The sequence below is a fragment of the Ambystoma mexicanum genome, chromosome 3p (assembly GCF_040938575.1).
Source record: "Ambystoma mexicanum isolate Mex_15411 chromosome 3p, UKY_AmexF1_1, whole genome shotgun sequence".
NCBI lineage: Eukaryota > Metazoa > Chordata > Amphibia > Caudata > Ambystomatidae > Ambystoma > Ambystoma mexicanum.
The window spans coordinates 7,069,560-7,091,662 of record NC_090925.1 but is presented as its reverse complement, the minus strand read 5'-3'; positions in this window follow the sequence as shown (position 1 = coordinate 7,091,662).

Genomic DNA, 22,103 nt, shown 5'->3' with positions numbered 1-22,103 from the left:
AAATATACATTTGTTTTGTAGAACACCATTTAAACACACGGACACATTGATTTTCAGCTCACAATGAAAGGAATTCTCTGGGGATCACTTTATAACTATAATGACTCACAAGGCATTGGGAAGAGATAGTTTCAAATTCCAACTATCCCAACTATCCAAATCCCGTGAAATAAATGTGGGAATTAATTAACTTACTGGGAAAATATACTAAGGTTCTACAACAGCAACTGGAGATTCTTCAATGGGAACTGACTGAAATGCTCCGGCAAACAAAGGATTTTTCAAATAGGGCTTATTTAATCTATGGCTGACGATGTATGTACTTACAGGAGAGTGCTTGATGGACATCACGGGGGCACCAGAGCATCACTGCGGGGACAATCAAGGGGTCAGTCAAGACTTCTCTCTGTCCTCCAAAACGGACCCACTCCAGCTACTACAGCTCCAGGCTTCACTCCAAGATTTAGGCCTCACTCTGCAAGTATGGTTCCAGATTTTGTCAGCTGCACACCTCAAGATTTGGTAGGGTGAGTCCTGATTCGAGGCGGAGTGACTTATTCATAAGGAAAGTGACATCACAGATGTGTCATAGTTCTCGGAGAATGGATAGGGCAGTGTTCAAGGGTTCCCTCCCATCTGGTTTAGGCTAACTGGTCATTTCCAGTTTTGTCTGGTACCTCTATTCTGGAATGACCCTTGATCTTCTTCCAGTAGATGGTCACCTCATTAGAGGTATAACTGTTGGTTGGGGAAGTCAGGTACGCCTCCATGTCGTCTTGGGTTTTTAGACTTTCGTCCTCAATACAGTTTTCTCGAGCACAATCATGCAAGTCAGCCAAACCTTGCGCGAGGGTGCTCGTCTTGTTTTGCCCATATCTGACCTCCACCGGAAAGCCTTGCATGGACAGAATCCAAGAAGTAATTCTGGAATTACTCACATTTCCTGACCGGATTCAGTGACTTTGAAGATATTGCAAGGGCTTGTAAGGAGTCTCGACAATTATGACCTCCCCCTGAATGAACGGGCGGTAATTCTTCAATGCCCACACCATTGCCAGGAGTGCCTTTTCACAATTGTTGAATTTTTCCTCCACAGAGGACAAAGTCTTGCTCGCGTATGAGATGATTTGGATGAACTTTTCATGCTTCTGGTATAATAATGCTGTTAAGCATGTTTTCGAGAACATTGTCTCCAAGAAGAACTCTGTGTTTTTGACGGGGTGAGATCAACAAGGCGCTTGTGAGAGGCTTCTCTTCAGTTGTTTCACAGGCTCATCTTGTTCTGGACCCACTCCCACTTGACCCCGGCCTTTAGTAAATGGACCAACGGTCTCGTGACCTCTGCATAGTCTTCTATGAAGTTTCTACTATAATTAGTCAGTCCAAGAAGGCTTCTTAGTTCACGCAGAGTCGTGGGGTCTTTCAATTTTAATAATGCTTCCACCTTTTTTGCCTGAAGACTAAGACCCTCAGGGGTGATTTCATGCCATAAGAAGTTCACGCAGGTCTTACACCACTGCGCCTTCTGGAAGGACAGTTTCGCGCTGGCTTCCTTCAACTGGGTTCGAACATAGCAGATTTCCGCTATATGTTCCTCCACAGTTGAGCTTTTAATCAGAACATCATCTACATAGGCCAGGTTTCCCCTTTCACCCAAGTCGGGTATGGCCTTGTGAAGAAAAACATTTAATTCATTGCTGGAGTTTATATATCCAAAGGGGGTTTGGGTCCACATGTACTGCTGCCCCCTGAAGGTAAAGGCCAGCTTATTGTACAGGTCTTCCCTACTCATGTGTACTGTCCAGTAACCATTGGTCAGGTCAATAGCGGTATACACCTTTGACCCTTGGATCTGTGGCAGTCCCTGATCACTGTAGGGAAGAGGCCATCGGGACAGGTGGACCCGTTTGTTTAACTCCATAATGTCTGCGCAAAGTCTCTATTGGCCATTGGGTTTTAGTATCCCCAGTACCAGGTTATTAAAGGTACTGTGGACTGGACGAATTATCCCACGGGACTCTAAGTTCTTTATGATCTCCATGAGTGACTTCATAGATGCGAGAGGTTAATGATACTGCTTCACGAATACGGGAACCATCCCAAGGTCCATGGGTATGGATGTAGAATGTATCTAGGTGCGACCACAGTCGTACGAGTCCACGGCAAAGATTTCTTGAAAATCCAGAAAGACCTGTTTCAGCTTCTGCTTTTGTTTCCCGGTCTCACAGGCATCAGCAAGGTTGATTAGTTCCTCAACCATCTGTCTGAATCCTCAGGTTTTGCAATTTCTGCGGTATCCCCCAGTTGCGTGGAGAGATCTTTTGTTATGGTGTTGGCCTGGACAGGACGTTTCAAGAAGGAGAGGCAGTCACTGTTGACCTGAAATTCCACCTCATGCTTCCTGATGTCGCAGGTCACCTCTTCCCCCCCATAAGGGCAGGAAGAACACACCAATAAATTCCCCCCTTGCCGGGTGAAAATCCTTTCTGGAGGTAAATCATCGTCACACTCGTAGCAGTCATTGGGGATCTGTCCCATGATCTCATTCCCTAAGTCAATGGAGAAATGTTGAGCATCAACGGCCATTCCAAGGAAGGTGTCTGCGCCCAGAGTGATACTCCTGGGGTCATTGTTATCTACCAATATTCAAATGGTGTCGTGTTCTAGGTCAACTAGTGATGTCGGGTTCAAATACAACCCTTGCTGTTGGAGGTGATAATTAAAATTTACATAAGCATCCAGGTCTTGGAGGTTCTGTCCTCGCTTAATTATATAGTGAATTGTCAGACCAGTGCTGGGATGGTGACCTCTTCTCCAACAATTATGATCTGTGCTTTTATCACCAATGGACATTTTTAGCATGCACCTGCTAGGCAGGAGATGTTTGGAATTGGGAGTTTCCTGGCAAAAACAGGCTCCCCCCTTTCATTTACCTGAAGGCTGAGAAACAGCTGTTCACCCTTTTTCTGGATTTCGGTCAAGCTTTGAGCTGGCTGTTTATCACTTTTTATCATGGGGTTTGGGTTTTCTTCAAATTGAAACTGGGAGGAAGGTTGATTTTCAAAAATGGAGAAGGGTTCCCATCACCAGTTGTTCTCCTACAAAGATGACCATGATGTCAGGGGCTTGATTGTTCCTAAAGTGGAATTTGATCTGGTCAGACCGCTGCTCAACCATGTGGCATGTGCCATTTAGACTTACGTAGTTTGTGCTTGTTTTAGTTTTATTGGCTGGTTAGTCTGTGTCCAGAGGACCTTGCTCACACAGTCTATTAGGGGTGACAACCTCTGGAGGAGGTAATTCCCCAGGAGACAAGCTGTGCCCTCTGGAGTGATGATGATGACCGGGTGTTTCACCCCGTGTTGCCCAATTTTGATCTCCTGATCCGCAGTCCCCTCAACAGGAATGTAATTTCTGTCTAAGATTTGGAGTTGTCCAGGAAGAGGTGTGAGGGGCATTTGGTGACTCTCCCCCTTCCTGAATTTATTTGGTCAAATTCCTTTTTGGACAGAAGGGTGGCTTGGGATCCTGTATACACCAGCACTGAAAACGCACATTGGCCATGTACCTTGACGGAGGCATAACATCTGACTTCCCTCTTCTCAAGGGGGCAAAGGAAATGTGCATTTTGGGCCAGCTGGGCCGTTCATTTCTTTATTTTGAACTCTGACACTGTGTGATCTTGGGCAATTTTCTGTGTCGGAGTCTGGGAATCTGAAAAGACAATTTGGCACCCAGAGATTTGTGGGATTTGGGAATCCTCTTTTTACGTTGATTCTTTGCTGTCCCCCATTTCCTGGAGGCAGTCATTTGCACCGTTTTGGGGTGAGGATCCCTCATTTATTTCAGGGTCCTCAGGGTGACATGGTTGGGGTGCAGGAATTGATAGTCCTGGGTCAGTCCCCATACTTACTCAGTCTAAGCTAGGGTCTTTTGGGACCCATTTTTCTCTGGGAGGTATTCCCCCATCCCTGAAAGAGAAGATTATCTTCCCTGAATCCTCCCGGGATTCTTCCCTTCAAGCTGTAGGACGCAGACGCAGACTTCCTCCACGAAATGTCCCTTGGTTCCTCCTAATTACCCTTAAAATTCAAAATGTGTTAGCAAACAGTATTTAATTCATAAATTGTTCCCTAGTTTGCAGTTTTTCGGGGGGTAGGAGATTTGAGTTCAGGTTCAGAGGTTTCAAAGGGTTTTTCACGGGTGAGAAAGGAAGCTTCCTCTGGGGATTTGCATCTCCCTTCCACCCGGGCCACCTCCTCTGGAACCTGTTGGTTGTCAGGGATTTGCTCCAGGGCACCAGAACCTGTGTTTGAGCTGTTCTGGCCAGCCCTGTTCATTTGAAGGTCCTGCTGAGCCCTCAACATGTGACTCAGGTCTTGGGTCAGTCTTTGGACCTGGCGCTCCAGTTGGGACATTCTCTCCGGTTGGTATGGGGGTCTAGAGTCATACCTTTGCGGCTCTCAGGAAGGGTAGCTTGTACCTTCCCCCAGAGTAGCTCGGGTATGAGGTTTTCCCTGGTAGCCCTCCAACCTTGTCCTCCCTTCTCCCTGATTTGGGGGTCTAGAATCCTGAAAGCGGGACGAGAGCGGAGGATTAGTTTGGAAGTTGGGGTATGAAGGGTACTTGGGGAAGAAACTTAAGTTGGAGGGTGGAATATTTCTTTCTTCCTGATGGAGGCTTGGAGGGAAGGTTTGTGGGAAATTTGGAGGGAAGTTTCCAGGGGCTGTACTTACCTGATTGGATCCCCCCCTTTGGGCCCTGGGAGTGCATACATACCCCAAGATTGGTCTATTACCCTTGTATCATGGACTAATGTAGGTGGCAGAGTCAGGTGACCAGTGGTCGAAGTGGGCGGGAGCGGTCGAGAGTGGTGCTCCTCTACTTCTTTTAAATAAGTTTTACTCTTCCTGTACTTTTATTTTAAAAAGAAACCGTTCCGGAACAGTTTCATTTTAAAATAAAAGTGTAGGAAGAAGTTGAAACTTGCACTTTAAGTGCACTGCACTGGACTTGCCCTTAAACAGCAGGTGCATGTGTTTTGGAGTTTGTATTGTGCATGGGAGGGGGCGCAGCAATTGTGCTTGTGGGGAGCAGTGCAGGCCCATAGGGAACATAGTTCCACTACTTCTTTTTGTACACCTCGACCACTGCCGGTGACGCATTTGTGGGATACCCTGCCTGGCTACCACCAACCGCTTGGGACTGATCAGAGGGTCTCCTCTGCCTCACATTTGGTTTATTAAAGGGAGGAGTATTTCTAGGTCCAAAATGGGGGTATTCTTCATCTGTAGAAATAATTGTGGTTGTCGATGCACACTAATCATTTAAGTCAATTTGCTATCTTTAGTTTTAAAGTTTCTAGAATTTTCAGGTGTGGGGGAGAAAAAATGGTCTTGGCACAAGACCAATATTGCAAAAAATAGGAAGAGAAAGAGGATCCAGATTGGGAGCCCTCCCGTCCCCTGCACACTATGTAATAGTGTCAAAAAGACATTCCATTGTAATCAATAGAGATCGCAATTTAGAAAAAGAAGAAGCATTTTATTAGAGAAAACAAAACATACATGACTTTCCTACTATGATTAAATGTGAGTATATCAGTATTAAATGCAAAAAAAAAGGGTGCGGGGGAAGGGGAAAAGGGAAAAGAAAAGTGTCCGTAATTTCAATATGCTTGGCTGACACGTTTCGAGGCAATTTCCTCTTCTTCTTGAGCCTAATAGCACTAGGACGCATACCGGACAGGTATGGAAAAATGGTCAAGTATGGGGCAAGGGGAGGGAAAAAGAAGGTAGATCCCATCAGTATGTTTTACAGTTATATGTGACAAACATTATTAAACACATGGTGAAGGACTACTCCCAGTGGTGCTAAAAAAGTACAAAAATTGCAGAAACACCTTGGTGATGGTTATGTAACATATTATACATTCGGTTAACAGTCCTGATGGTGCCTGAGTACATATTATTGTTAGACACTCAAGTGTTTTGCATATTACACCTCGTTGAGGGTTGTCATAAGGGGACCCGGTGGGCACCAATTTAGTCGAGCAATAGTTGACTCACTTCTCTAGAGAGCACGGCAATAGTGCAATCCATTTAGTGAACAATAGTAAATATGGCGTTGAAGATAAAATACGTCTGTTAATGCAATATAGATAGACAGTGACTCATCAGGCTACTGGTAGAGTAGTAAAAAAGTAGTTGTTCTTACTCACATATTGTAAAGAGAAGGTGAAGGTGTCTACTTTGCAGCTAGAAATAAATGAACCCTTGCGATTGTAGAGAAAACAATAAAAATGTATCCAACTAGATACTATCTTGATCTGTAGGTTAAAGGACAAAGAAAAGAAAACGTGTCACAAGGTCCGTTTGAACCAACTGGTGAGGGTTAGAGGGTGATGCCTAAACAAGGCTAATAAAGTAAGACTCACTCTTGTGGCTGTCAAGCGGTCACATCAGTGTGGCGAAGTCTACAGGCTGGGAATTCCGTGAATAATGTTTCTTGAAGACATCTACAAATGCAACTATAGTCATGATTGCGAGCAAACCCTAAAAAGAGAAGTAAGCAGGTATATGCTATTAAATGTCAAAATAGGCATGAAATGGCTGGGTGATAGTTCTAATAAATGTCAAACAGACATGAAATTGCAGAGGGATAGTGAATTCTATAACCCTGTAAAGTACCTGGTGCCAGCTAAATTCCACTCGTCTCGTGCATCGGTGCAGAGCGTCTAGGTAGCTGTGTTGCTGACAATCGGAGATGTCAATTTTAAGTAGAAAATGGAGTACGTTGTGATGCGGGTAGGTCTAACGCTGTAGTACAGCAGATCTAGTGCCGTGTCTGTAATGTTGAAGAAAAAGAAAATTAAAATTTTTAATGTTCACTAGTGGAATCCCTCCGAATGATCTGTCTAGGTCAAGCAAGTACCTGTCTGGGAGCAGCATATGCTGTGTCTGTTTGAGCTGCACTCTGGAGAGCGTGGTGGTTGCCACAGGGATGAGAGTGAAGGAATCTTGTGTTTGCCGCCATTTTGGAATGGTGATTTAGCTGTCTGAGGGGGGTCATGGAAACTAAAGACGGACTAAATGCTATGTGCATCTACCGTGGGTTCCATATTGGAGTGGACACTGAAGGATAAATATCAATGAAAAGTCTTATAGATACAAACGAGTGCTCTCAACTGGTGCGAAGTGGGTGCCCTTTAACATGTTGATAATGTTGTCATGTCATATACTTTGTCTTAATATGAAGTTACATCGAGATAATCTAACAGTCGGAGTACTAGATCATTACCTATGAAGTCAACATCAGTTCAAGATAATAACTCATCCCTTATCATGGTAGTTCTTCTTGTAGCTTCAACATATTCAACTATACAGGTATATAAAAAGAACCTTTATTGTCCCTTATTATTGGTCATTTCTGAGTACTAGCTAGATCTAGAACAAATCCACTGCAAGACTCTCTCTCACAGCCCTCGACGGCGGTGTTGTCCACTGAGTATTGTCCTAACATACATGGGTTTTTTTAAATGTTCAAATCACTGATTCAGAACGTGAAAGAAAAACTGTATAGAAATAGTATGGGAATAATAAAATGTTCATAAAAGGGGGAAATGTATTCATAGGAGTTGAAATATCCCTCTGCTCAACATGAGCCATCCTCGGGGAGTTGAGTGAAGTAACCATTGGGCTCAGATGAAGCATCTAAGTGAAAATTCTTCATTCAGGCCCCTTGGGTTTAAAGTGTCCAAGCAGTGGATCCAGTATTTCTCACGTCTTGATAGAATTGACTGGTAATCGCCTCCTCTGTGGGGCCATTTCACAACTTCCAAGATTCAGAATTTTAGTTGTGCTATGGAGTGATGGTTCATCAAAAATTGTCTTGATAGTGGTGATTTGGTGTTTTTACATCGGATGGTTGATTTATGTTCGGTCCACCTCACCTTGGCAGGTCTGGTTGTTTGACCTATATACAACAGTAAACATGGACATTTGATAGAGTAAATTACTCCCGGTGTGAGGCATGTTGCATAGTGCTCCAGTTTGATTTTTTTACCGGTCTGGGGATGGTTGATGGAGTCAGCTTTCACCACGTTGTTACAGTGCGAACAAGTTAGACACAGAAATGTGCCTTTCGTCTTTGTTGTCAGATATACTTGTTTATCTTTAGGTGGTCTTTCTGCCTTCACCAATTTGTCCCCCAGGTTGTGGCCTCTCTTGAACGCCATCATCGGCGCTTTAGGGAATAGTTTGTGGAGCATTGGATCGTTTTGAAGTATTCCCCAGTGTTTTCTAATTGTCTTGCTGATTTGGAAACTTTGATGCGAAAATTTAGATATGTAGAGGAGTGGTGATTCCTTCTCTTTATTTTTCATGGTCAAGAGTTGTTCCTTGGTTCTTAGGCCGGACCTTTTTTAGCCTCACTCAGTACTGAGGCTGGGTAACCTCTTGATTCAAATTTGTCAATAAGTTTGGAGCACTCCGTGTCTAACCCCTATCTAACCTGATATAATCCTTTTCAGCCTTAACATCTGGCTGTAGGGGAGACTCTTCAACATTGCTTTTGGGTGAAAACTTTTGAAGTGGAGGAGGTTATTAGCATCTGTTGGTTTGTGATAAACAGTTGTGGCTAAGGTGTTGTTCTTAATTTTTATATTTACATCTAGGAAATGGAGTGATGGATTTCCCACCTCCATGGTGAATTTGATGCTATCATGAATTGAGTTGAGTTATTCCAAAAATAATGAAAGATCTTCCATTGGGCCACACCATATGCCGAATACATCAGCTATAAAATGCTTCCACATCAATATACATGAAGACCACCTAGGGTGATCCAATCCAAATTCTTTTTCAAAGCGATACATGAATGTATTCGCGTAGACCGGGGCCATAGATGACCCCATTGATGTTCCTGTTGTTTGTAGAAAAAATGTATTTTGGAAACTAAAGTAGCTGTTGTACAATATTAGGTTGAGTAGTTCCAAAATGAGTTCCGGATTACCACTGGGAGCTGGTGAATTGAGAAGAAGCCATTCAACTGCCTCAACTCCTTCCCTGTGGGGGATTGATGTATATAAGCTGCATACATCCATGCTAAAGAGTATGCAGTGAGAGTCCAGGGCTTTAACCTCATTGATGCAATTTAAGAAGTCAGTTGTGTCCCTTAAATATGTGGGGATACTTTGTATCAGAGGTTGAAGGGACCAATCAATCTAGATAGCAAGGGGATCAATTATACTATCTGTTCTGGCTACTATTGGTCTAAGCGGTGGGGAATCACGATTTTTATGGATCTTTGGAAGACCGTAGAAGACGGGAGTTATAGTGTGTTGGTTGTAAAGAAATGTGCTTGTCTTCTCGCTGATCCATTCATTTTCGAGCGCTTCACTAATGGTTTTTTCAATAGTTGATTTGATCTTATGTATAGGGTCACCATTGTAATGCTCACCTGGTATCCACGGGGACGTCACTCAGCCTGTTCTGACCTATTACGACCTCGAACCCTTCCCTGGAAGCTATTTGACTGGAGACTGGGCCTTGTTTTCTTGGATAATGTGCTCTCCGTCCTGCCTTCAGCGCAGGGGTGCGTTGATTGATGCGGGCTTGTTGCTGCCTAGTTACTTCACTGACAAGAGTCCGACAGGTAAGTATAATGAGTCTTTTGAACAGTTCTCTAACTTAGTTCCTTTCCTTCCTTAGATGATGGCTGGCGTCTGGGGATGCCGGCGTGCTGCTGAGATGAGTAGCGCTGAAGGTGAGTGAGAGCGCAATGCGCGATGCACCCCTTTTGTATTTGCATTGAACTGTGTTCTTTTTCTGTGTCTTTTAGGTGCTGCGACGTTTTCAGCGTGGATGCCGGTTATGAAGAACAAATGCAGTTGGTAAGCACGGTATGCGGCACCTCTAGCTGTTTCCACACTAACCTGGAGTGTCTTTTCCCTCTTGCAGATGGATGAGAAGTTCCGGAGACAGAGTTCCCCCAGAGCGGCTGGGATTCAGGTAAACGTTTGAAGCTCGTACAGTATTTAAAAATAAGCTAAGATTTGCAGAATTCTTACTAATGCCTTTTTTCTGTTATTTTCCCTTTTCCTTAGGGAGCGGCGTGCCGGGATGGGAATGACACCGCCAAAGATGCCCGCAGAACAGAAGGAGCGATGACTGATGGGCAGAAGCGCCGCAAGGTAAGGCTGTTCCTAACAGTGTTCTTGTTCTTGCAGGAGCTGAGCGCAGAAGAAAGATGCAGGCCTACTGGAGACTGATCCGAACACGGTGAGTGTCACGCTGCAGGTGCAGAAAACGCAAAGCATGTTTCTCAGCCTGGGTGTGGCTTAAATAGTCTCTAGGTATGCCAGGTGCCTCTGGGCTGAACCACACCAAAAAGACTAGACCACACATGCAGTTCTGGGAACCGAAATATTTGGGGGCATCCATCTTGTCCCCATCAATGCACTACAAGCCCAATCCCCAATGTTATCCTATAGGAGTGAGTGAGTCTGGTGCCACAAGCGCCAAGTCTGACTCCAAGTGGGTCTTTGGAGGGATGGAGAGGCCCTTGAGGGCCATGTAGGTGATCGTGGCTTGGCTCCATGAGGGGCAGGAATCATGACAGCACTCCCCCCCAAGTCCCCTCTTAAGGTGGCTCTTCTGTCTGGTCCTGGTTTGGTTGGATGGTTTTGATGAAATCATCTAAGCAAGCGAGGTGCATGTATGTACTCACAAGGCTCCCATGTCCTGTCTTGTGGACCATACCCCTTCCAGTCTACTAAGTAGTATAATTTGGATCTGACGTACTTTGAATCTAGGATGTCCTTGACTTTGAATTCTGGCTCCCCGGCGACTACTACGGGCTGCAGTGGCGTTGCTACCCGGGTTCCAGGTTGAACAGGTTTAAGGAGAGACACGTGGAACACAGGATGAATATGCATGTTTGACGGCAAAGCTAGTCTGACCGCCACAGGAGTTATCATGGACGTGACGGTGAATGGACCCAGGTATCTTGGACGGAAAGTTCGGGCTCCTTTAATGGACACGTGTTTAGACGCCAGCCAGACTTTGTCTCCCACTTGGTAGTTGGGGGCCTTTGCTCGGTGTTGATCAGCAAACTTCTTTTGGCGATTCTTAGCTTGAAGTAGATGTTCAGCTGCTCTTTTAAAAGTTTGAGAAATGGGTGTGTGCAAGGTTTTGACTGCTGGCATTTCCAGGGTTGTAGGAACATCCAACTCAGAAGTACGTGGGTGCCTTCCATACATGGTATAAAAGGGTGTCTGCCCAGTGCTGGTGTGTAGGGAATTATTATAAGCATATTCAGCTATCCATAATAGGTCGAACCAGCTTTCTTCAGCTTGGTGTAACATGCAACACAGATACTGCTCAAGCGTCTGATTTGTCCTCTCAGTTTGACCATCAGTTTGTGGATGGTGACTGGTGGATAGCTGGATGTCGATCTGGGCCATAGAGCAGCATTTCTCCAGATGTTAGATACGAATTGAGTACCTCGGTCTGAGACCAAAACTGAAGGAAACCCATGGAGCCATACGATGCCTTCAAGAAATACCTTTGCCAGAGTGGAAGCATTTGGGAGTCCCTTAAGAAGAATGAAATGTGCAATTTTTGAAAATAGGTCCACGACCACAAGAATAGTGTTAAACCCTTGACTGGGTGGTAAGTCAGTAATAAAATCGAGGGACAATGTGTGCCAGGGTGCTGATGGGATTTCCAATGGTTGTAATAGCCCAGCCGGTTCCTGCTTGGATTACTTGTTTTGAGCACACACTCCACAAGATAGGATGAATTGTATAATGTCTTTACGCCACGTGGGCCACCAATAATTTCATTTTACCTTGGCTAGGGTTTTAGCGATTCCGGGGTGGCCCTTGATCAAGGAATCATGATAACTGGACATGACTCGTTCTCGTAGTTCTTGGTTTGGTAAGAATAAACGATTCCTGAAGTAGGACAACTGATCTTTTATCATGTAATGTTCTCCTTGTGCACTCCACACTTGTAATTGCTCCGGACTCATCAGGTTTTGGATTCCTTCATGTAATTCTTTCTGAGTTATGGTTGCTGTGATTCCTAGGAGCTTGTCACTCGGGATGATTGCTATTGGGTCAGGGGTCTGATACCCTTGCTCTTCCACCCCCATATGGGAAAGGGCATCGGCCTTCACGTTTTTCACCCCTGGTCGAAATGTAATCACGTAGTCATATTCAGCAAAAAAAAGAGCCCAACGTAGATGTCGTGAGGATTGGGCCTTTGCCGTTTTTAGGTACTGGAGGTTCCGGTGGTCAGTTATTATGGTATGGTGATTGTGTGTCTGGTGCCCAAGAGGTAGTGCTGCCATGCCTTAAAGGCTGACTTAATGGCCAGGAGTTCTTTGTGTGTGATAGCGTAATTGAGTTCAGGGGGTGTGAATTTACGCGACCAGAAGGCAACAGGGTGTAACTGGCCCGTTGCGGGTCCTTTTATGAGAGGACGACTCCCATATCCATGCTTGAGGCATCCGTTTCCACCAGGTATGGGAGATCAAGGCGAGGGTGGTGTAAGATTGGGGCAGATATGAATCTTGCTTTGAGTTTCTGGAAAGCCTCCTCGGCTTCTGTTGTCCACTGGAACATTTTGTTGCTTTTCCTTAGTAATGACGTGATGGAATGCACGATTTGCGAAAATCCTGGGATGAACCGGCGGTAGAAGTTTGCAAAACCCAGCATACTTTGAACCCCCTTGAATGAACTTGGGGATGGCCAGTTCAGGATAGCATCTACCTTGTGTACATCCATTCGGATTCCATTCGGGCTGAGAATAAAGCCCAGGAATTCCACCTCGGAGACGTGGAATGAGCACTTTTCGAGTTTGGCGTAGAGCTGGTGTTGATGGAGTTTCTCCAATACGGATCGGACGTGTTTAACGTGGTCCTGCTTTGATGCGGAATATAATAGGATATCGTTGATGCACACTAGAGCACAGACATCAATCAATTTCCGTAGGACATTGTTCATGAAGTATTGAAATGCATCAGGCGCGTTGCAAAGGCCAAAGGGCATTACTTGATATTCGTACAAGCCGTATTTGGTGCGAAAAGTGGTTTTCCATTCATCCCCCTGTTTTACGCGAACAAGGTGATATGCCCCCCTCAGGTCTAGTTTTGTGTAGATTTGGGCATCTTTGACTTGATCAAGCAATTCAGGGATCAGTGGCAGGGGGTAGCGATTTATTTCGGTAATCTGGTTCAGTGCGCGATAGTCGATGCACGTTCTCAAGTCCTCCTCCTTTTTCTGTACAAAGAATAGAGGACTGGCTGCTGGAGACTTTGAGGGACGGATGAACCCGTTGGCCAGGTATTGGTCAAGATAGACCTTCAGGTGCTGGTTTTCTGGTTCTGTGAGTGTGTAAATTCGCCCACAAGGGATTTGTGCGCCGGGTATCAGGTCGATTTGGCAATCGTATGGTCTATGCGGTGGCAGGGTATTAGCCTGTTCTTTCTGAAAGACATCTTGAAAGTCCTGGTATTCACTTGGTAGGGTGCTGATTGCCACAGTCGCAAGAGTGGAGGTTCTGGTGTCTATTGGTTGTTTCTCTTGGCGATAACATGTGTGGGCGCAAGTCTCGGGAAAGGACAATTCTTTTGCTTGCCAATCGATTCGAGGATTGTGAGCTACCAACCATGGCATTCCCAAAATCAACCAGAACTGTGGTGCCTTAATGAGGTCGAAAATGATAGATTCTTGGTGTCCATCCTGGCACAGAAGGGTTAAAGCTACAGTGCATTGGGATACTGGACCAGAAGCTATTCACGTGCCGTCGTCAGTGGTAACAGTGTCAGTGGTTGATTTAGGGTGTAACGGAAGCCCCATCTTTGCCACAAGATCCTGGTCAATGTAATTGCCAATGGCTCCACTGTCTATGTATGCTCTTACTGCGTGCATCCGAGATGGTTGTTGGTGATTGATCAAGACCACAGATAGTGCAAAATGGGAGGTCTGTAGTTCACTTTCTTCGCTTGACAAGTGGACCCCTACACTTGCCGGGCTGGGGAGTTTTCCGATTCCTTGATGGTATCTTCCTTGTCCGTGGCCCCTACCGTCCTCCTTGGTGGCTTCACAGGGCACTCTTTAGGGAAATGACCTGACCTTCCACAGTACAGACATAACTGCTGCTGTCTCCTTTTATCCCTTTCCGCTTTAGTCAAGGGGGATCTGACCCCCCTGATTTGCATTGGTTCTCCTGAACCTTCCGTTGTTCGGGCAGTATTGTCCTTTGAACGCACATACATAAGGCGAGGGTCCGGTCTGGTTCGATCTGCTCTTCGGTCCTGCAACCTATGATCCAGTTGAACAACAAGGTCAATGAATTCTGAACAGTCTTTCGGGGGGTTCACTACTTGTGCGAGAACATCCTTGAGCTCCCCCCGCAACCCCCAATGAAATAACGTGGTTCTCTTCTCCACTGGCCATTCTGCTTCAACTACGAGTCTATTGAACATGGCTATGTATGTTAATAGGTCTTGATTCCCTTGGCGTAGGGACAGAAGTTCGTTGTCTAATGCCTGCCCATGAGTACGACCGGCGAACAGCTTTTCCATCTCCTGCAGAAAGCCCCTGAAGTCATGCAGCAAAGGATCGTCTTGGGCCACAAAGGGTACAGACCAGTTTGCGGCGCTACCACTCAGGTAGGATAGCACAAAAGCGACCCATGATTGGTCATACGGAAAGGTCCTTGGCCTACAAAGGAATTGCAGGCGGCACTGGTTCATGAATGTTGCAAACCTCATGGGATCCCCCCGTAAATCGTTTGGGCGGGGCCCAGGAAGGGTTATCTGAACGGGATTGGCTGATGGCGCTGGCATCGAGGGTACGCTTCCCGGCAATGGTGCATGCCCTGCTTGTGACTGGAGAAGTTGCCAGCTTAAATCATCAGTGCGTTCTTTGGCTACTGTCAGCTCTCTCCTCAGGGTGTTGGTCTCCTACCTGGCTGCATGTACTTAGGAACGTAGCTGCCCCAACATGTGGGCCAACTGGTCAGTTTCTGACGTTTCCATGACGCCCAGGTGGATTTTGATGTGAGTCTTTGCGTTCTGTAACGCTCACCTGGTATCCACGGGGACGTCACTCTGCCTGTTCTGACCTCTTACAACCTCAAACCCTTCCCTGGAGGCTATTCGACTGGAGACTGGGCCTTTTTTCTTGGATAGTGTGCTCTCCATCCTGCCTTCAGCGCAGGGGCGCGTTGATTGATGCGGGCTCGTTGCTGCCTAGTTACTTCACTGGCAAGAGTCTGACAGGTAAGTATAATGAGTCTTTTGAACAGTTCTCTAACTTCATTCCTTTCCTTCCTTAGATGATGGCGGGCGTCCGGGGATGGCGGCGTGCTGCTGAGATGAGTAGCGCTGAAGGTGAGCATCAGAGCATGACTGCTGGGACAGCCAATGGGGCCAGTCAAGGATTCCGTCTGTCCTTCAACGGGTCCCAAGGCAGCTACTAAACCTCCTGCCTACTGTAGGCCTCAATGCTTGGATATTGCTTCAGAATTTGGCATGTAGATCACCTCCGGGATTAGTGGCAAGAGTCCTGATTTGAGGCGGAGTGTCAAGACTTGATAGTCATGTAGATTAGAAAGACCTCCGTCCCCAAGTACCACACAGAGAGATATGTAATGACTCCCTGTGCAATCTTTGAGACCACAGGTGGAAGGTACTGGAACGCCAGAAACCCCATGCCGCTGCAAGGCAAACAAGCAAATTACTCAGAACACCAACGTAAGGAGAAAACAAGAAGGCCAGACTGGGTAAGGAATAATACAAGATGGCTTACCAAGGCGTGGGAAAGGAGCAGCTTGACCAAAACCAAGGACTCTGTCAGGTGCGAGTCCCGTGGTGGGTGTTTGGGCAGTACCCTCAGTGTAAGGCGGGGGTGACAGCAGAGAGATGTAGATGTTAGTCACCACCCCAGACGGGAGCGTACCTTACACTGGAAGCCCCTGCAGGTGCGTGATGCTGTAATCAGGATTTGAAGGAAGAAGATACCTTAAAGCGCTGTGGCAGAAATGGAGGAACCAGGAGCAAATCCGAAATCAGAGAAGGCAGGAAGAGGACCAGTAACCAATCCAAGAGTAGGAGCAAAGGCAGTCCAAGTTTCGAGTCCAAGGGTCGAGGCAACGGGTGATCAGTTCCCAAGGCAGAATTCCAATGGGTAATGCAAAAGACAGTCAGTATTACATAGACCGTGATCCAAAAAAAAGCCGGCAAGCAAATCGCAAGTTGAACGCCAAACAGTGCTAACGAAAACAGCTGTGAAGCACTGGAGAGCGTGAGACAAGAACATTTATCCCGTTGCGATGGGCCTTCCATGTCACGTGATGCGTAGCTGAATGTGGATGCCTAGCAACAGAACACCTGGTCCTGCCTGAACACAGACGCTAGGGCAGCTGCCAGTGAAGAAATGGGCGTAAACGCCCCGTATGATGCAGACTTGTCTTTCCCAGATTGTAGCCGTCCCCACTCCGTGAACGAGACCAACGGACACCTAACTGCTGTCGCCATGAATGGGATTCAGAGGCAGAGGGGGGTGTGCGTGCAATAGGAAAAAGAGTGGTCTGAAGCATGGAGTACATTACAGAGCCCCCCCAAGACTCACAACCTCGTGGGCTGGACGGGTGGTCACGGTGAAAACGGGAGACAAGAAGGGGGGCATGGACTTCACAAGCGGGAACCCAGGACCTGTCTTCAGTGCCATACCCCAACCAATCCACCAGGTAGTGTAAACAACCCCTACTGACACAGGACCCCAGGATAGCACTGATTTCGTACTTGTTAGGGGCATCTTGGGACACAGGGGACGGTGGTGACACAATACGAGTGGGATCAGGACAAGGTTTGAGCAATGAGGTATGGAAGACTGGATGTATGCACCAAGCAGCAGGTATCGAGCGGCGATGCGCCACAGGGTTCACGATCTTGGTAACTCTGTAAGGCCCAACGAAGCCGGATAGGAGTTTACGACAACCAGGCAAGTGAAGGTGGCGAGTAGAAAGCCAAACCCTGTCCCCAACAGTGTACTCAGGGGCAGCAGACCGCTTCTTGTCAGCTGTAGACTTCATTGACACCTGGGCTTCACGGAGATGAACACCAGAACAAGGGATAAAGCAAGCCATTTTAGTGAACGAGTCTACCACCACCCACACTGTGTCGAAGCCCTGTACCCGGGGTAGATCAATGACAAAGTCCATCGTGAGGGTGTGCCAGGGTCTTGGGGGTATAGGTAGAGATTGAAGCAGACCTAAGGGACGTCCTTTTCTGTTTTTACATTGGGCACATACTGAGCATGTCTTTACGTAATTGTTAACATGCCTTCTCATTAATGGCCACCAACACCAGCGTCTCAGTAATGCCAGAGTGTGCTCTTGTCCGGGATATCCACTGATGAGAGCATCATCGGACCATTCTAAAGCAAGATTACGTGAGTCTATTGTGGGTAGGACTAGCTTGTCCTGCACAAAGGGTAGGCCAACGGGGTATACAGGATCCCATTCTGACAGGTGGTTTGGGAGTTGGGAGACCCATAGGTGAATAGAGGACAATAAGGACAGGGGAGGAGTGCAAAGACAAACCACATTCTTCTTTTCTAGTAGGGTCTCAGAAAAAACCAGAAGGGAAACACCCCCAGGAGAACGAGACAGTGCACCAGCCTTTCCATGCGCTACCCCCGGTCTATGCTTTATCTGGAAGTCGTATGCAGCAAAAAACAGGTGCCAACGCACCTGGCGGCTATTGATGCACTTGAGAGAGGCCAGGTCTTGCAGGTTACGATGATCTGTATACACTATGGTTTGGTGTTTGGACCCCAGCAGATGGTCTCTCCAAACCTGGAAGGCATCCTTCACTGCCAAGAGTTCTTTTTCTGTGATGGTGTAATGTGATTCTGTGGTTGTGAATTTGCGAGAATGAAAGGCCACGGTATGCAAGCGACCAGAGGACGGGCATGTCTGAGATAGCACAGCCCCCAAGGCGAAAGAGGATGCATCCGCTTCCACCACGAATGGAAGTTCCGGGTCAGGATGCTGGAGGACCGGGGGTGTGGTAAAAGCAGCCTTAAGTGCTTCAAAGGCTCTCTGGTGTTCTGCTGACCATACAAACGGGACAAGAGGGCTAGTCACGGCTGTGAGGAGTGCAACGATAGAAGAGAAGCCAAAGATGAAACGCCTATAAAAGTTAGCAAATCCAGAAATGATTGTAGAGATTTGAGATTCACAGGAACCGGCCAGTCCAAGACTGCTCAGATTTTGGAATGGTTCATAGACAGTCCCCCTGGGGATATGTGGAACCCCAAGAATTCAACCTTGCTAGTATGGAATAGGCATTTTTCTGGCTTGGCAAAAAGGGAGTGTTTTCTTAATCGGGAAAGCACTTCTCTTACATGTGACACATGTTCTTCCAGAGTATGCGAGATAATGAGAATGTCATCCAGATAGATGATGACGTAAGTGTCCAAAATATCACTGAAAATCTTGTTCATGAAACGCTGAAACGTGGCTGGTGCTTTGCACTGCCCAAATGGCATGACGTTATATTCAAGTAGACCATGCCGGGTACAGAACACGGTCTTCCGCTCGTCCCCCTCACGTAAACGGACCAGATTATATGCCCCCTTCAGATCTAGTTTGGAGTAGATGGAGGCATGTGTCAAATAATCAAGCAAAGGGGTGATGAGCGGGATGGGTTAATGATTCTTTATTGTGACAGCATTAAGGCGCCTATAGTCCACACATGGGCGGAGGTCTCCCTCCTTCTTAGGAACAAAGAAAATTGGACAGGCTGCAGGTGATGTAGAGGGTTGGATGTGACCTAAGTGTAGGGACTTCTGGATATATTCCTTCAACGCCTGGTCTTCTGAGGGAGATAAGGAGTAGATACGTCCACTAGGTACCACGGACCCGGGAATGAGGTCAATAGGGCAGTGGTAGGACCGGTGAGGAGGTAGGCTCTCAGCACTTCATTTATCAAACACCTCCTGGTATTCAAGATAGACTGCGGGTATGCCAACAGCGATGGCGCCTACCATGTGCCAGGTTGGTTCTGGTTCCCTAGTGTCATTTAATGTGAGATGAGCGATAGCCCCCAACGCCTGTGATGGTGTTACCGTTCCCTCGGGTACTGTGACACACTCGCTTTGACAGAAGTCGGATTCAAAATGTACATGACCTGTTCCCCAGTTGATAAGTGGGTTGTGCAATTTCAGCCAAGGAATCCCCAGGATGAGACCAAACTGGGGCTTGGAAATCAAGTCGAAAGAAAGGGTCTCTCTATGAGTGTCCTGGATGATCAATGTGAGAGGAGCAGTCTGTTGTCTGATGAGACCCGAAGCTAGGGATGTACAATCTACCGCTTGTACAGGTTCTGGGCGTCTCTTATTCACTAAGGGCAAGTTAAGTGAAATGGCCAAAGTGATATCAATGTAATTGCCATTAGCCCCTGAATCAATGAGAATATGGACTGGATGCATGATTTCGGGTATGGGGTTCAAAACAGCTTGTACAACAACAGGTCTCATGCCGCCAAACGCAGGGGCTGACCCAAAGGGGGACAAATAAGTGCTAGCCCTTCCCCCCATATCTAGGGACAAGCTTTCTGAAAACCCTGATTCCTCAACTTTGGACGGCGTGGACATTTTTTAACATAATGACCATTGAGGCCACAGTAGAAACATGCGTTAGCCGATCTCCGGCGTTCACTCTCTGCAGTGGTAATAGGGCTACGGACTCCCCCGGCCTGCATAGCTTCCCCGGAAGAATCAGGAGCAATGTTCCCTCTAAGCTGTGCACATGTGCACTTGCCCAGCTCCCTTCTGATTGCCGCTCAGAAGAATTTGAGCAGCGCACACAGACAATTCCCATCTTCTCAAGAATGAATAAGGCTCAAGCCACAGCTGTTAACTGGCATTTGCTTTCTCTCCAAATTAAACTAAATGAAAGTATTCTTGATATTCTGGTGTAGTCTATTTACATTACACTGCAATGAAAGTGTGACCTTAAAAACCTAAAACTCCTAAACAGAACAAGAGGTTAAAACAAATCTGAAAAAGTGGCTCCATGAACAGAAGATATAACTCCGCTATGTCCACATACATCAATCAAATAACCTTCCCTCCCCACCAATGACCTCTATACCTGACTCTACCATACTTGTACCTTATGTCTCTAACTTCTGCCTCAGTCCACATTTAGATATTACAGGACACCCTTCACTCTGCCTATGTTGGCTCTGGGAAAGGTTAGCAGGTTTGTGCCTATTTGTACCTACATCAACTTTTATTATGTTTGTTGTAATATGCATAACATTCATGCTCCAGAATGTGTATTACTCATGGTGCCTAACCAAAACCGCCATCCACACTATATAACCAAATTGTGAGCTCAAACATCTGATATGTACTGTAAGTAAGCAGACTAATTGAATGTGTAACATCACCCCATGCTTCCTATTCTTTGTACATATGCCATACAAACGCTTTGAAACGGCACCCTTGCAAGTTAATTGATTATTGAAATCAAATATTAATTTGCCCTCTAAGGATTTTGAGAAATCAAATGTCTAATTCAGTGTATTCTACTTTAGCATTGCTAACATTACCCTGTAAGTGGAGATTGACATTGCAATATCATTTACTTGGCCTGACAGGGGTAATAGGCAAGGAATATGCCTGGAATTACTTGTACATTGTACTAGGGCACTGGATATTCAGACCGATGAATGCTTTTCACACAATCTGCATCCTTTCCAAGTTTTCAGAGTTCCATTGGGCACAAACCTTGACAAATTAAACTAAAACTCTGTGCTGTAAAGAAACATGGTTTCACCGAGCACTTGTATAATCCTACCAAATAATATTATGGTGGGGTATGTTGCAAACATTCTTGTATGCACTGCAAATAATTGAATACATGCAGATTCATGTCATTTTCTGAAACTGCCCACACAATCACAGTGAAGCTTAAAATATGTTTTGCCTGCAAAGTATTGTGGGTATGCAAATATCCCAGTGCTGCAATCCCTCACTTTTTACAGAGCCCGGTCAACTAGTATTGGAATCTAGCACAGGAGCCGTGGAAGGGTATTGGGAAAGGGCACAGGAGAACACTCCTTGGCAGTGGATAGCAAATCAGCAACTTTCAAAAACCAAGTCCGATGTTCCAGCAGGACAGCACCGTGAAGGAAATGCATTTGTTGAAGGATAGGAAACTCTGGGAGAAGTCGAGGAAATGGCACCTTCTGTTTCTTTCTATGCTCATTAGCCGAGGGCATTTCCATGTGATGGCATGTTCTGTGTTTAGTGCCGTTAGCATCCCCATACATCTTGTTTAACTCATGTCAGTGAATTGCAGAAGAGGGGTCCCTGGTTACAGAAGATGGACCTCTAACTGTTGTACCTCTGAGAGCGCTGCTATTAACATAAACGGCAAATGCATGTGCTTTCCTTCAACAGGCTGCATAAGAAACCCAAGTAAGAAATGTGTCTAATCTGTGGTGAGGAAGGGTAGGCAAAACTATAGGCTGTATTTTGTGCCCTGTCATTTCACTTGCTATGTCAGGGTCACAAACAGGGCTTTGATGAGATTTTACTCCCTACATGGAATGAAATGATTTTTCAGGGAGCAAAAAAGTAATTTGCTTTGCCAATAGTGATACTTTATGCGTATTAAAATATGTTCTTTCCCCTTAAAATTCCCCTTGAAATCAGACAGTAATAATTCCTTCCTATGCCACTGCTCTGCTGTCTACTACTTGGAAAATATCAATGGGGCTTTGGGGATGGAAACGGGGGTAGGCGCCTATATGTTTGTTTGTAATTTGTGTTGGGCAAATGTTCCTTTTTTTAGGGAATAACTATGGGTGATGGTGTTCCTCTTAGCTGCAAGACTGGTTTTGAGGAAGTGTTGTCACGGCTCTGTTCGCAGGACAATGAAATGTGGATGGTAAGCACAGGCACGGGAATCCTCATCATATTCTGTAGTGCAGTTATTCTGATGTAATTTTCATCCTTACACAAATTATGTTCTGCTGGCCTTTAAATTACTTCATTATGGTGGAGGTTCCTTTTA